At 47.2% G+C, this 12,556-nt stretch overlaps 1 protein-coding gene across 1 annotated transcript in view; it reads right to left on the bottom strand.

Moving 5' to 3' along the window:
• Window positions 1-12,556, bottom strand: part of CELF2 (CUGBP Elav-like family member 2) — an 834,627-nt gene that overhangs the window by 84,404 nt on the left and 737,667 nt on the right. The gene's annotated exons all lie outside the window — the stretch shown is intronic.

Raw genomic sequence — 12,556 nt, 5'->3', positions numbered from 1 at the left:
GGACATGGACAGTTTGAAAGGAGGATGAATGGTGGAGAAAGGAAGACACATAGTTTGACTTTCTTGATAATGTACGAGTCACGGGATCTACAGACTCCACGGACGATTGATTTGAAGGGTCTGGATTGAAGCCAATTGCTGGAATCAGGAAATAAATAATGTAAATTCAGACTGCTGAGCCTTGAGGCAATTTACAAGGTCATAACACATGAAAGTCGGACGGGCTACTGTTGTGAAAACATTCCAAGAAGAAGCAGAAACAAGAGATTCAAAAAGCTGGACGACATTTGATTTTAAGGCTATGCCCGTTAACGGAAGGACAAAATGAAGGGCATCTGATTTTGCTGAGAGTTTGCTCATCTTCACCACAGCAGCTTTTCTCAACCTCCGAAATCTCAAAGGTGCTTTTTCCAAGAGCAGGTGGACTGTTTTTACTTGAGGAAGAAGTGGGAAAATCCAGTTTCCTTCCTCTTCCCCAAAGAAAGTCCAGTTGCCTTTTGAAAAGGCCCCTTTGAGAAAACTATGACCTGAATGACTGACAATCTCCACAGACGTTCAATCTCAGCAACTTCATGATGTGTGGACTTCTGGTTCCTAGGATTCCCCAGTGTTTTAGCACTCCCATTTTCTGGTTTTGTAGCCAAGTTTAGAGAGGAGAGACTCTGTTCTGCGTCACATGAGAAAGGTACATCTTCCTCCACCTGTCCTTACCACTTTCTATAGAGCCATGATGGCAAACCTATGGCACACGTGCCAGAGGTGGCATGCAGAGCCCTCTTTGTGGGCACAGGTACCGTCACCAGCTGCTCTTCTGGTTTAAAAAACAGGCCATTTTGGGGCCATTTGTGAGCCTTTTTTGGGCTGTTTTTCAGGCTGTTTTCAAGTTGTTTTTTACTGTTTTCAGGCCAAAAAATGACCTGAAAATGACCAAAAGCCCAGCCTGAAAACAGCCCCAAAGATGGCCTGAAAAATGGCCTGAAAATGCCATGAAAAACGGCCTGAAAATGCCCCCAAAATAGCCTGAAAACAGCCTGAAGTCCTGAAGAACAGCCAAAAAACAGGCATGCGTGTACTGGCCATCTGGTCTTTGGATTTCGGGCGCTCCAGCACACTCACATGCACACCCATGCGCACACATTCTGGTTTGGCCACTCAGTGTCGAAAAGGTTCACCACCACTGCTATAGAGGGATGGCGCCCGAAATCCAAAGACCAGATGGCCAGTACACGCATGCCTCTTCACAACCTGTTTTCCTTGTTACCTTCTGGGAGGGGCTTCGTGGTATCTGAAGAACATCCAGAGTCTGCCAGTTTTGTTCCATATAGTATCAGCCTTATGAATTCTCAAGCTTCCTCTTTCTGCTACGTATTCAAGATGGAGTGATTAAAATATATATCTGTTTATATGTCAGGGGGGTCAGTATTTTCACGTGTATGTACCATATTTTTCGGAGTATGAGACGCACTGGAGTATAAGACACAACAAGGTTTTGAAGAGGCAAATTAAAAAAGAAAGTTTTTGCACTCTGCAAACCTCCCAAAAACAGCCCTTTTTCATGAAAACGGGCCCATTTTTCCCCCCCAAAAGGGCATGGATAGCCTTTAGGAGGCTTATATAGTGCTCCTGGGGGCTGGGGAGGGGGCAAAAATGAGCAAAAAATGGGCCATTTTTTGCTTATTTCTGCCCTCCCCAGCCCCCAGGAGCACTCTGAAAGCCTCCTGAAGGCTATGCACGGCCATTTTGGTAAAGGCGCAGGGTTTCAGGAGGCAAAAAATGCTGTATTCAGTGTATAAGACGCACCCAGATTTTCAGCCTCTTTTTTGAGGGAAAAAGGTGCGTCTTATACTCCGAAAAATAGGGTATGTATCATATCTGTATGTGTGTTATCTACGTGTACACTTTTGAGAGCAGGAAACAATTTCATTTTTAATGTGTGCCAGTGTGCCCTCAGGGGAAAAAAATGACAATAAAGGTTGTCTTACCAACTTCTAAGCCTCCTCGCTGTCTTCTGCATTCTGCCTCTTAACAAAAGGAATAAAGACGCCCAGCCTTTTCTGATAGAACTGGGGTTAAACAGCCGGGAAAGAAATGCCAAGCACCACTTGTTCGAATCTTTTCTGCAGAATAAAGGAGATCTTTATAACCCCCGTTTTCCAAAAATGGAGTTTTCATCTAAAAGGAACAGCGATTACTTTCAGCCAGAGAACAATCCAGGCTTAGAATAAATAGTCCATCTTAGCAAACATTGTCCAGCTAGTCTGCAAAGAGGCTCCTTGGAGGGACACGTTAAACAATGGTGTGCTTCAGTGTTTCTCAGACACGGCAATTTGAAGATGCGCGGATTTCAACTCCCAGAATTCCCCAGCCAGCCATGGGAATTTGCAAAGTGGGTCTTGCAAGCAAACGGTGATTATAAGAGCCGTGGTGGCGCAGTGGTGAGAATGTAGAATTGCAGGCTGATTCTGCCAAATGCCAGCAGTTCGATTCTCACCAGGCTCAAGGTTGACTCAGCCTTCCATCCTTCCAACGTCGGTAAAACAAGGACCCAGATTATTGTGGACAATAGGCTGTAAACTGATATGTGAACCGCTTAGAGAGAGCGGCAAAGCACTGTGAAGAAGTATGTAAGTCTAAGTCAGTGGTGGGACACAAATAATTTAACAACTGGTTCTCTGCCCTAATGACCAGCTGGGTAGGCGTGGCTTGGTGGTCATGTGACTGGGTGGGCATGGCAAACTCAACGTCACTCAGGTCGATGGGCGCTTTACCTTAGCTGTTGCAATGTAATAATAAGGGTTAACCAGAGGCAGTTTTTGCAAGCAGGGCAATAAAGCAGAGGTGGGTTGCTCCCAGTTCGACCCAGTTCGGCTGAACCGGTAGTGGCGGTGGTGGGAGGCTCCGCCCACCTGCCCAGACACATCTGTGCATGCACGCAAGTACGAGCGAACAGGTAGTAAACTAGTTAGCATCGCACCACTGCAATAAAGATGAGGGTAGAAACAGCACCACAACGTTTCCTCCCTGCCTTCCTTACAGGATTTGCCCTGTAAAGTCGAGAAAAAACAAAATGAAATTTCTTGCAACAACCGGTTCTCTGAACTGCTTAGAAAGTTAACAACCGATTCTCCCGAATAGGTGTGAACCGGCTGAATCCCACCACTGGTCTAAGTGCTATTGCTATTATTCAGTAAGCCATAGATAAACAAACCATGGTTTAATTTAATTGATGGTTTGATCAGGTTACCCTGTTTGCAAAGTTTAGGATTCCTTCTGTCCCTTTAGATTCATACTACAGGCAATCTTTGACTTGCAACCATTTTCAATGCTGAGAAAGTGACTTACAACTCACAATTTGTCCTCCTACTGCTGATCTTTGCAGTATTCCCCACAGTCACACGATCAAAATTCAGGTGCTTGGCATCTGGCATGTATTTGTGCCAGGCGCATGTCATCGCCATGTGACCTTCCCAGCCAGCTTCCGATGAATCAATGCGAGAAGGTCAGATTCGCTTCATGACCGTATGATTGTCTTAATAACTGCAGCAATTCACTTAATAGCAATGGCATAGAGCAGGGGTGTCCAAACTTGGGAACTTTAAGACTTGTGGACTTCAACTCCCAGAATTCCCCAGCCAGCCGGCTGGGGAATTCTGGGAGTTGAAGTCCACAAGTCTTAAAGTTCCCAAGTTTGGACACCCCTAGCATAGAGAATAGAACAGAAGCTATGAAGATGCCCCAAAGCTTTTACTTTTCATAACCCCAACTACATCCATGGCATTTCCACCAGATCAATAGCCCTGTAGATTTTATTGAATTTCAATACAATGCAATACAATAGCAGAGTTGGAAGGGACCTTGGAGGTCTTCTAGTCCAACCCCCTGCCTAGGCAGGAAACCCTATACCGTTTCAGACAAATGGCTGTCCAACATCTTCTTAAAGGCTTCCAGTGTTGGGGCATTCACAACTTCTGGAGGCAACTTCTGTTCCACTGGTTAATTATTCTAACTGTCAGGAAATTTCTCCTCAGTTCTAAGTTGCTTCTCTCCTTGATTAGTTTCCACCCATTGCTTCTTGTTCTACCCTCAAGTGCCTTGGAGAATAGTTTGACTCCCTCTTCTTTGGGGCAACCCCTGAGATATTGGAAGACTACTATCATGTCTCCTCTAGTCCTTCTTTCTATTATACTAGACATACCCAGTTCCTGCAACCGTTCTTCATATGTTTTAGCCTCCAGTCCCCTAATCCTCTTTATTGCTCTTCTCTGCACTCTTTCTAGAGTCTCCACATCTTTTCTACATTGTGGCGACCAAAACTGAATGCAGTATCCCAAGTGTGGCCTTACCAAGGCCTTATAAAGTGGTATTAACCCTTCACGTGATCTTGATTCTATCCCTCTGTTGATACAGCCTAGAACTGAGTTGGCTTTTTTGGCAGCTGCTGCACACGGCTGGCTCATATTTAAATGGTTGTCCACTAAGATACCAAGATCCCTTTCACAGTTACTGCTTTTCAGCAAGGTACCACCTATACTGTACCTGTGCATTTCGTTTTTCTTGCCTAAATGTAGAACCTTACACTTTTCACCATTGAATTTCATTTTATTAGATAGTGCCCAATGTTCCAATTTGTCAAGATCCTTCTGTATCTTAAGCCTATCTTTCAGCTCCTATTAAGACCTCTATTGTTCTAGCTATGCTTGGAACCGACTGGAATGGGAATTCCACAACACTTGGAGGCCATGGGAATTGCCTTTTGTTCTTGAGTTCATGGCATAGTCTCTGCAATGACCCCCACTATGTCTAGGACTTTGGAGTACTCCTCTCTAACGATCGAAGCGCCAGAGCTCACGGTAACAGCATTGCCAAAAAGGCATTAAGAGTTGATAACCGAATCTTGCAAAGCTTCTTCTCCGGTAACGTTGTACTGCAAACTCGGGCATACAAAACCTTTGCTAGACCAATTCTTGAATACAGCTCATCAGTCTGGAATCCACACTGTATATCGGACATTAACATAATTGAACGAGTCCAGAGGTATTTCACGAGAAGAGTCCTCCATTCTTCTGCTCACAACACAATCCCTTACGCCACCAGGCTTGAAAATTTGGGCTTGGAAAACCTAGAGCTACGCCGCCTACGGTCTGACCTAAGCGTAGTACACAAAATTATCTGCTACAATGTCCTACCTGTCAATGACTACTTCAGCTTCAACTGCAATAATACATGAGCACACAATAGATACAAACTCAAGGTAAACCGCTCCAAACTCGATTGCAGAAAATACGATTTCAGCAACAGAGTGGTCAACGCCTGGGATGCTCTACCTGACTCTGCATTACATCCTTTAACCCCCATAACTTTAACCTTAAACTGTCTACTGTTCATCTCACCCCATTTCTAAGAGATCCATAAAGGGGGCGTGCATAAGTGCACCAGTGTGCCTAACGTCCCTGTCCTACTGTCCGTCCCATGTATTTGTACTCATTTCCTGCATTCTTATTTACGTTTATTCTTCTTCCTGGTATCTTGTACACGAGTGACAAACTAAATAAATAAACAGAAACAGAAGTCACGGAGGGCCATGATGGCTTAGTGATTTAAGATGCTGAGTTTGTCAGATGGAGAGCTAACAGCCCAGGTTCGAGACCCAAGTGCTGCGCAACGGGTGAGCTTCCGTTCCTTGCTCTAGCTCCTGCTGACCCAGCAGTTCGAGAGCCTGCAAATGCGAGTAGATAAATAGGTACCACTTCAGTGGCAAGGTAACAGCTTTCCGTGTGCCTTTGCATATAGTCATGCTGGCCACGTAACCACGGAAATTGTCTTTGGACAACGACGGCTCCTTCAGCCAATAAACGGAGATAAGCACCAAATCCTAGAGTTGGACACGACTGGACAGGAAAATATTTTCATTTTCATGGAAAAAGCATCCCTCGTCAAGCCCATGATTCTATTCAAAGATAATGCTTGATTTTTCTTTTCTAAACTGCTCCAATGAAAAGTTTGATTTCGCTTTTACAACCTAAGCGAACAGTCCAGTTGCAAGATTTTTTTGCTAAGTACAAAAAGCAATTAGACACACCTTTGTTTTCTAAAGATTGAATGCTTTAAGCAATTAAGATATTGGAGTTCTCAAGAACTGTGGTATACATTGGTTGGGGAGATTAGATACTATTATTCCCTTTGTAAACACAATCGCTTTGGTGAATAGCAATATTGTGAGTTATATATGGGATATATATATATACATATGTGAGATTTCCCCCTCCCTCCCATCTGAATAAAAGATTAGCATTTTTTTTTTTGAAAACCATGTAATATAAGCACCCTTAGATATTGTCATTCACACAATGGCATTCAGTACCCTTGGTATCGCTGTGTGGGATGGCAAGGGAACAATTCCCGTGATCACTAACTGAAATTGGATTTACCAGTTTTCTGGATTTGTGCAATGCATGGATTGCAAGCCAAGTAGGTATCTGGGACACAAACTCAACAGCAACGTTGCAGCCTCACCCCAAGACTGTAGTATTATTTATTATTTATTTATTATTTATTTATTTATTACTTGAACTTATTAGTCGCCCCCTCTCCCCACAGGGACTCGGGGCGACGTACAAAAGTATTATATAGCGTACAGAGGAGGTAAGAATAAATAAATAAGTTACAATACCTAAAAAAGTTAAAACCCCAGTGAAATTAACCCTTAAAAACTAAAATTACCAATTAAAAATGCCCTGGGCTGGAGAGATTGTAGTATTATGCCAGGTCAGCTAGTCGAAACAGGTAGGTTTTCAGCTTCATACGGAAGGAGCGAAGGTCGGTTGTTGTCCTGATGTCTGGGGGGAGGTCATTCCAAAGGGTGGGGCCCACTACAGAGAAGGCCCTACTCCTGGGCGTCGCCCTCTGGCACTCTCTGGAGGACGGCACCCGGAGTAGTCCCTCTCTGTGTGAGCGGACGGGTCGCAGGGATGTATGGGGCAGGACGCGATCCCGCAGGTAACTAGGCCCTGTGCCATGGAGCGCTTTGAAGGTGGTAACCAGCACCTTGAAGCGCACCCGGTAGGCCACAGGAAGCCAGTGCAGCTCGCGCAGGATGGGTGTTATATGGGAGAACCTCGATCTCCCCATAATTACCCGCGCGGCTGCATTCTGGACCAACTGCAGTCTCCGGGTGCACCTCAAGGAGAGCCCCATGTAGAGAGCGTTACAGTAGTCCAGGCGAGACGTCACCAGCGTGTGAGTGACTGTGCGCAAGGCCTCCCAGTCCAAAAGGGGCCGCAATTGGCGCACCAGGCGAACCTGGTGGAACGCCCCCCTCGCCACGGCTGCCACGTGATCTTCCATAGACAGCCGGGCATCAAGGAGAACGCCCAAATTGCGCGCCCCTTCCACCGGGGCTAATTGATCGTCCCCGATGGCCAGCGATGGCATATGCTGGTTGAACCGGGAAGCCGGAAGCCAAAGCCACTCTGTCTTGGAGGGGTTGAGCCTGAGCCTGTTGTCATCCATCCAGACCCGTACGGCTTCCAGACACCGGGACATCGCTTCAACAGCCTCGTTGGGGTGGTTTGGGGTGGAAATGTACAGCTGAGTGTCATCAGCGTACAGATGGTATCCCACCCCAAAACCACGGATGATCTCGCCCAGCGGCTTCATATATATGTTGAACAGGAGAGGCGAGAGGATCGACCCCTGTGGGACCCCACAGATAAGGGGCCTCGCGGTCGACCTCTCCTCTCCTGCCAACACACATTGCGTCCGGCCAGAGAGGTAGGAGCGGAACCATCGTAATACGGTGCCCCCGACCCCCAACCCCTCCAGACGGCGCAATAGGATACCATGGTCGATGGTATCGAAGGCCGCCGAGAGGTCTAATAGGACAAGGATGGAGGAACAACCCCCATCCTTTGCCCTCCAGAGATCATCCACCAACGCGACCAAGGCTGTCTCTGTGCTGTGACCGGGTCGGAAGCCGGACTGGCGCGGGTCTAGATAATCAGCTTCCTCCAGGTGGCGCGGAAACTGCTGAGCCACCACACTCTCAACAACCTTCGCTAAGAAAGGAAGGTTGGAGACAGGACGGTAATTTGCTAGCTCCGTTGGGTCCAGAGAAGGCTTCTTGAGCACGGGCCTCACCACCGCCTCTTTCAAGGCGGTTGGTAAAAGGCCCTCACCCAGCGAAGCGTTCACCAGCCCCAGTAGCCAGCCTCGTGAGCCCTCCCAGGAGGCCAGTACCAACCAGGAGGGACACGGGTCCAATAAACATGTGGTGGCTCGCAGTCGCCCGCGCAACCTGTCCAAATCTTCGGTGACAACATGGTCAAACTCCTCCCAGCATGGTCTCTCAAGACTAGCCTCGGACGTCCCCACTGGAGCACTGAGGTGGGTCCATCCCCTTCGGATCCGATCGATTTTATCCTGCAGGAACTCTCCAAATTCCTCTGCCCGGCCCAGCAATGGGGGGTCCCGCTGCCCCTGTGACAAAAGGGAGCGGGTCACCCGAAACAGGGCGGCAGGGCGGTTCTCTGCGGACGCTATAAGGGTGGCACAATACTGACGTTTGGCCACTCTTATTGCCACAAGGTAAGTCCTTACGTAGGCTCTTACCTGTGCTCGGTCGGATTCGGAGCGGGAGGACCTCCACTTGCTCTCTAGGCGTCTCCTAAGGCGTTTCATCGTCCTTAGCTCCCCGTTAAACCAGGGGGCCCGGGTCGATCGTGGCCGTTGGAGAGGCCGCAAAGGCGCCACCCGGTCCAAGGCACCGGCGGCCGCATTATTCCACGCGGCTGCCAGGTCCTCTGCCCGGGGGCGGGGCAGGTCTGCAGGAGGTGGCCCAAGCTCCGCCTGGAACCTATCTGGTTCCATCAGACGCCTGGGGCGGAACCATCTGGGATAGTCTGGTTCCGCCTCCCCACGGTGGGGAGCAGCGCCAGGGAAGTCCAGCTGGAGAAGTGAGTGATCTGACCATGACAGGGGCGTGATGACTAAATTCCCTCTTCCCAGATCACTCGTCCACTGGTCGGAGACAAACACAAGATCCAGTATGTGGCCTCCCTCGTGCGTGGGGTCCTGAACTACTTGAGTCAGATCCATGGCTGTCATGGAAGCCATGAATTCCCGGGCTGCCCCGGATGCCTCTCCCGTCGATGGCAGGTTGAAATCCCCCATTACTAATAGCTTGGGGGTTTCTAGTAGAAACTTAATTGTCCGTTCCTTTCTCCTATCGATGTGTAAAATGTTACACAAAGGGCCGTTTGCAAGAAAAGAACTTTCAGGTATCTATTTTGTAAAGTCCGAAATGTTAAGCCTTAAAAGAAAAAGCTTTGTGAACTGTTTTTTATAAAGGTAAAGGTTTCCCTGTCTAGTCGTGTCTGACTGTAAGGGTGTGGTGCTTATCTCAGTTTGTTAAGCCTGAGAGCCAGCACTGTCCAAAGACGTTTCCGTAGTCGTGTGGCCAGCATGACTATATATCAAAGGCAGATGGAGCGCTGTTACCTTCCCACCAGAGTGGTACCTATTTATCTACTTGCATTTGTATGCTTGTGTGAGTTGATCTTAGGTGGAGGCAGATAATTCTCTCTCTGGGCACAATGAGAATATATCTGCTGAACAAACCTCCGGATTGGCGACCGGAAGGGCATCTGGCCATTAAAACACTCTGCTAGCTCCATTCAGTTACCCAGACTCCACACTGCAAGGGATTATGGGGTCATTAAATGGAGATGAGGATGAAGATTTTCATGCTTTTGAACTGCTGGGTGGGAAGGAGCTGGAGGAAGGAACAGGAGCTCACCCCATCCCACAGCACTCAGGTCTTGAACCCGGTCTTCATTTATAATGAAGCCTAAATTCTCCTTATATTTTTACATTATATTTTTATATTGTTTACTCCTTATATTTTTATAGTGAAGCCTACGTTAATATTCAAGACACAAAAGGATTAAGAAAAGATCCTATCCTCATTTATTTATCTGGTACAGAGGAAGGAAATATATAGTTTCATTTAGAGTAGAATAGAGTAGAGGTTAGGAATTAATTTTCCTTGTAGGAAGTTAGCACCCAACCCGCTCCTAGAAAAATGAAAGATCCTCGGAAATATTGAAAAGGCAGAATATTATATTTCCCTGGATCAGAAATGGAGAAACATGTTTTTTAGGCAGGAATCAGACTCACTCTTAATAGCCCCCACCTTTCTCAATGGGCCATTAGGGGTCCTGAGATAGTCTACTCTACATACCAAAGATAGGATTAGTCTTCTACAGAAACTCACCACATGGCATCTGGGAAGAAGCAATGCTCAACCAAACTTGGACTCAAAACACAGCCTAAAGAGTTACCCCTGCATGTCCCATGGGAGTCTGACAACCAATCAGAATACATTTCTTACACAGGAACAGGAAACGGAGAGGTGGGGCAGAACAGAGAGTATGAAACCAGAAAACTTTCAGCATCTTGCTCTCTTTTCTTCTTCACCCAACATCTGGAAGCATCTGATCCCCCTTTTCTGTTCAGGAGCTCAAGCCATGTGGTCCTGTCCACCATTAAACCATCTTTCCAAGCAGCCTCCATGTTTCCAGTGTCTTTTCCCCCACTTGGAACTGAACCCAGAAGGACATTTCTCCCAATATTGCTAAGGGATGACATGAGACTAGGCCTGTTGTGGAGGGACGTTGCCTTCCACCAGCCACCAACTCCATCCCTTTAACAACCGCAACCAGAAGTGCTGGGATTGCAGTCATTGGATGAAGCAGTGACATCTTACTTAATTGGCCATTTTGCTCAATGACTGAGATTCTGGTTCGAACTGTGGTGTTGAGCCAAGGATCACCTGTAAGCAAAAACTGTCATGTGCAACCCCAGGATGCCTCTCATAGGGTTCCAGATAACATCATTTGAATACTTTGGAGTTTGAGTAATGCACTGAAAATTAAACTGAATTAACAGCAACAATCTTCACAAGGTTGGGACTTCCTCAAGATGCCTCTGGTCTAGTGAAGGGCCAGTTTGTGGGTGAATAAATGATGAATTGTGTTTAGAGACGTTGAAAACCGGGCAGTGAAAATGCGTTTCTGAATTCTTCTGCCTTATTTTGTTCCTGCCTGATTCGCGGGACACAGGAAAAAAAATCTGAATGCTTCCTGCTGCAGGGAATTAAGAAAGATACCAGCAGTTTTTAGAATGTGAACATCTCCCCCTGGTGTTCATCCTTAGAATAGCTCGATACCTCCTGAACAATATTCAAATCCATCTAGGACAGGGATGTCAAACTCAATTTCATTAAGGGACACATGTCTGGCCTCAAGGGGGCGGGTAGGCATGGCCAGGGTGCCGAGGAATGCGCACGGCCCTCCCGAGCTCTGTTTTCAGCTGCAACGACCTCCTGCAGGGCTCTGACAGCAAAAATGCAACTCCGGAGAGCCGGGTGATGGCTTTCTGCAGCGCTCTGCCAGCGAAAACGGAGGTCAGGAGGGCCGTGCAAAGGCACCACGAGCCAGTCCGCTGTTTCCAGGGCGGCCCCACAGGCCAGATCTAAGCACCCTGTGGGCCCATTCCAAGTTTGAGACTTGAGTTTGACACTCTTGATCTAGAACAGTGTTTCTCAAACTTGGCGACTTTAAGTCCTGTGGACTTCAACTCCCAGAATCCCCCAGCCAGCATAGCTGGCTGGGGGATTCTGGGAGTTGAAGTCCACAGGACTTAAAGTCGCCAAGTTTGAGAAACACTGATCTAGAAGGAAGGGATGCTAAAGAAGAAGGCGAATAGTCAGTCAGGAACATTCTGAAAGGACAGCATTTCTCCATATACATATAGAAATATTTCTACATCAGATGCCTCTAGCATGGGAGACATACCGTATTTTTCAGACTATAAGACACACCATGATTTTGAAGAGGCATTTTATAAAAAAAAAAAGGTTTTGCACTCTGCAGGCCTCCCAAACCCTCTGCACGCCTCGTTTTTTGCAAAAATAAAAAGGGCATGCAGAGATTTGGGGGGCTCTTAGAGTGCTCCTGGGGCTGGGGCCAAAAACAAGCAAAAAACAGCACGTTTTTTTTGCAAAAATGGGCCATTATTTGCACAAAAAAGAGGGGGCATGCAGAGGCTTTGGGAGGCTTGTAGAGTGCTCCTAGGGGCTGGGGGGGGGCAAAAACAGCCCATTTTTTTGCTTGTTTCTGCCCTCCCAAGCCCTCAGGAACAATTTGCAAGCCTCGCAAAGCCTCTGCAGGTCCATTTTTGCAAGGGGGGTTGGTGATGTTTCAGGAGGCCAAAAATGGTGTATTTAGTATATAAGACGCACCCAGATTTTCACCCTCTTTTTTTGAGGGGAAAAGGTGTGTCCTATACTCCGAAAAATATGGTAATTCAGGAATCATCAATGCAGAGGATAAATTCCTCCTGAATTTGATTGATAGTGTAGTGTTTCTAGACATCACCGTCTCTTGGTGACCGCCCCAATGTTACCCTCCTGTAGCTCTCTACCAGCGAAAATGGGGTGCTGGAGGGTGCACACAGCCCCCTTGAGCTCCATTTTCACTGACAGGGGGCTGCAGGAGGC

Source organism: Natrix helvetica (assembly GCF_964273705.1).
Source record: "Natrix helvetica genome assembly, chromosome: 6".
NCBI lineage: Eukaryota > Metazoa > Chordata > Lepidosauria > Squamata > Natricidae > Natrix > Natrix helvetica.
This window is presented reverse-complemented; position numbering and strand designations above follow the sequence as displayed.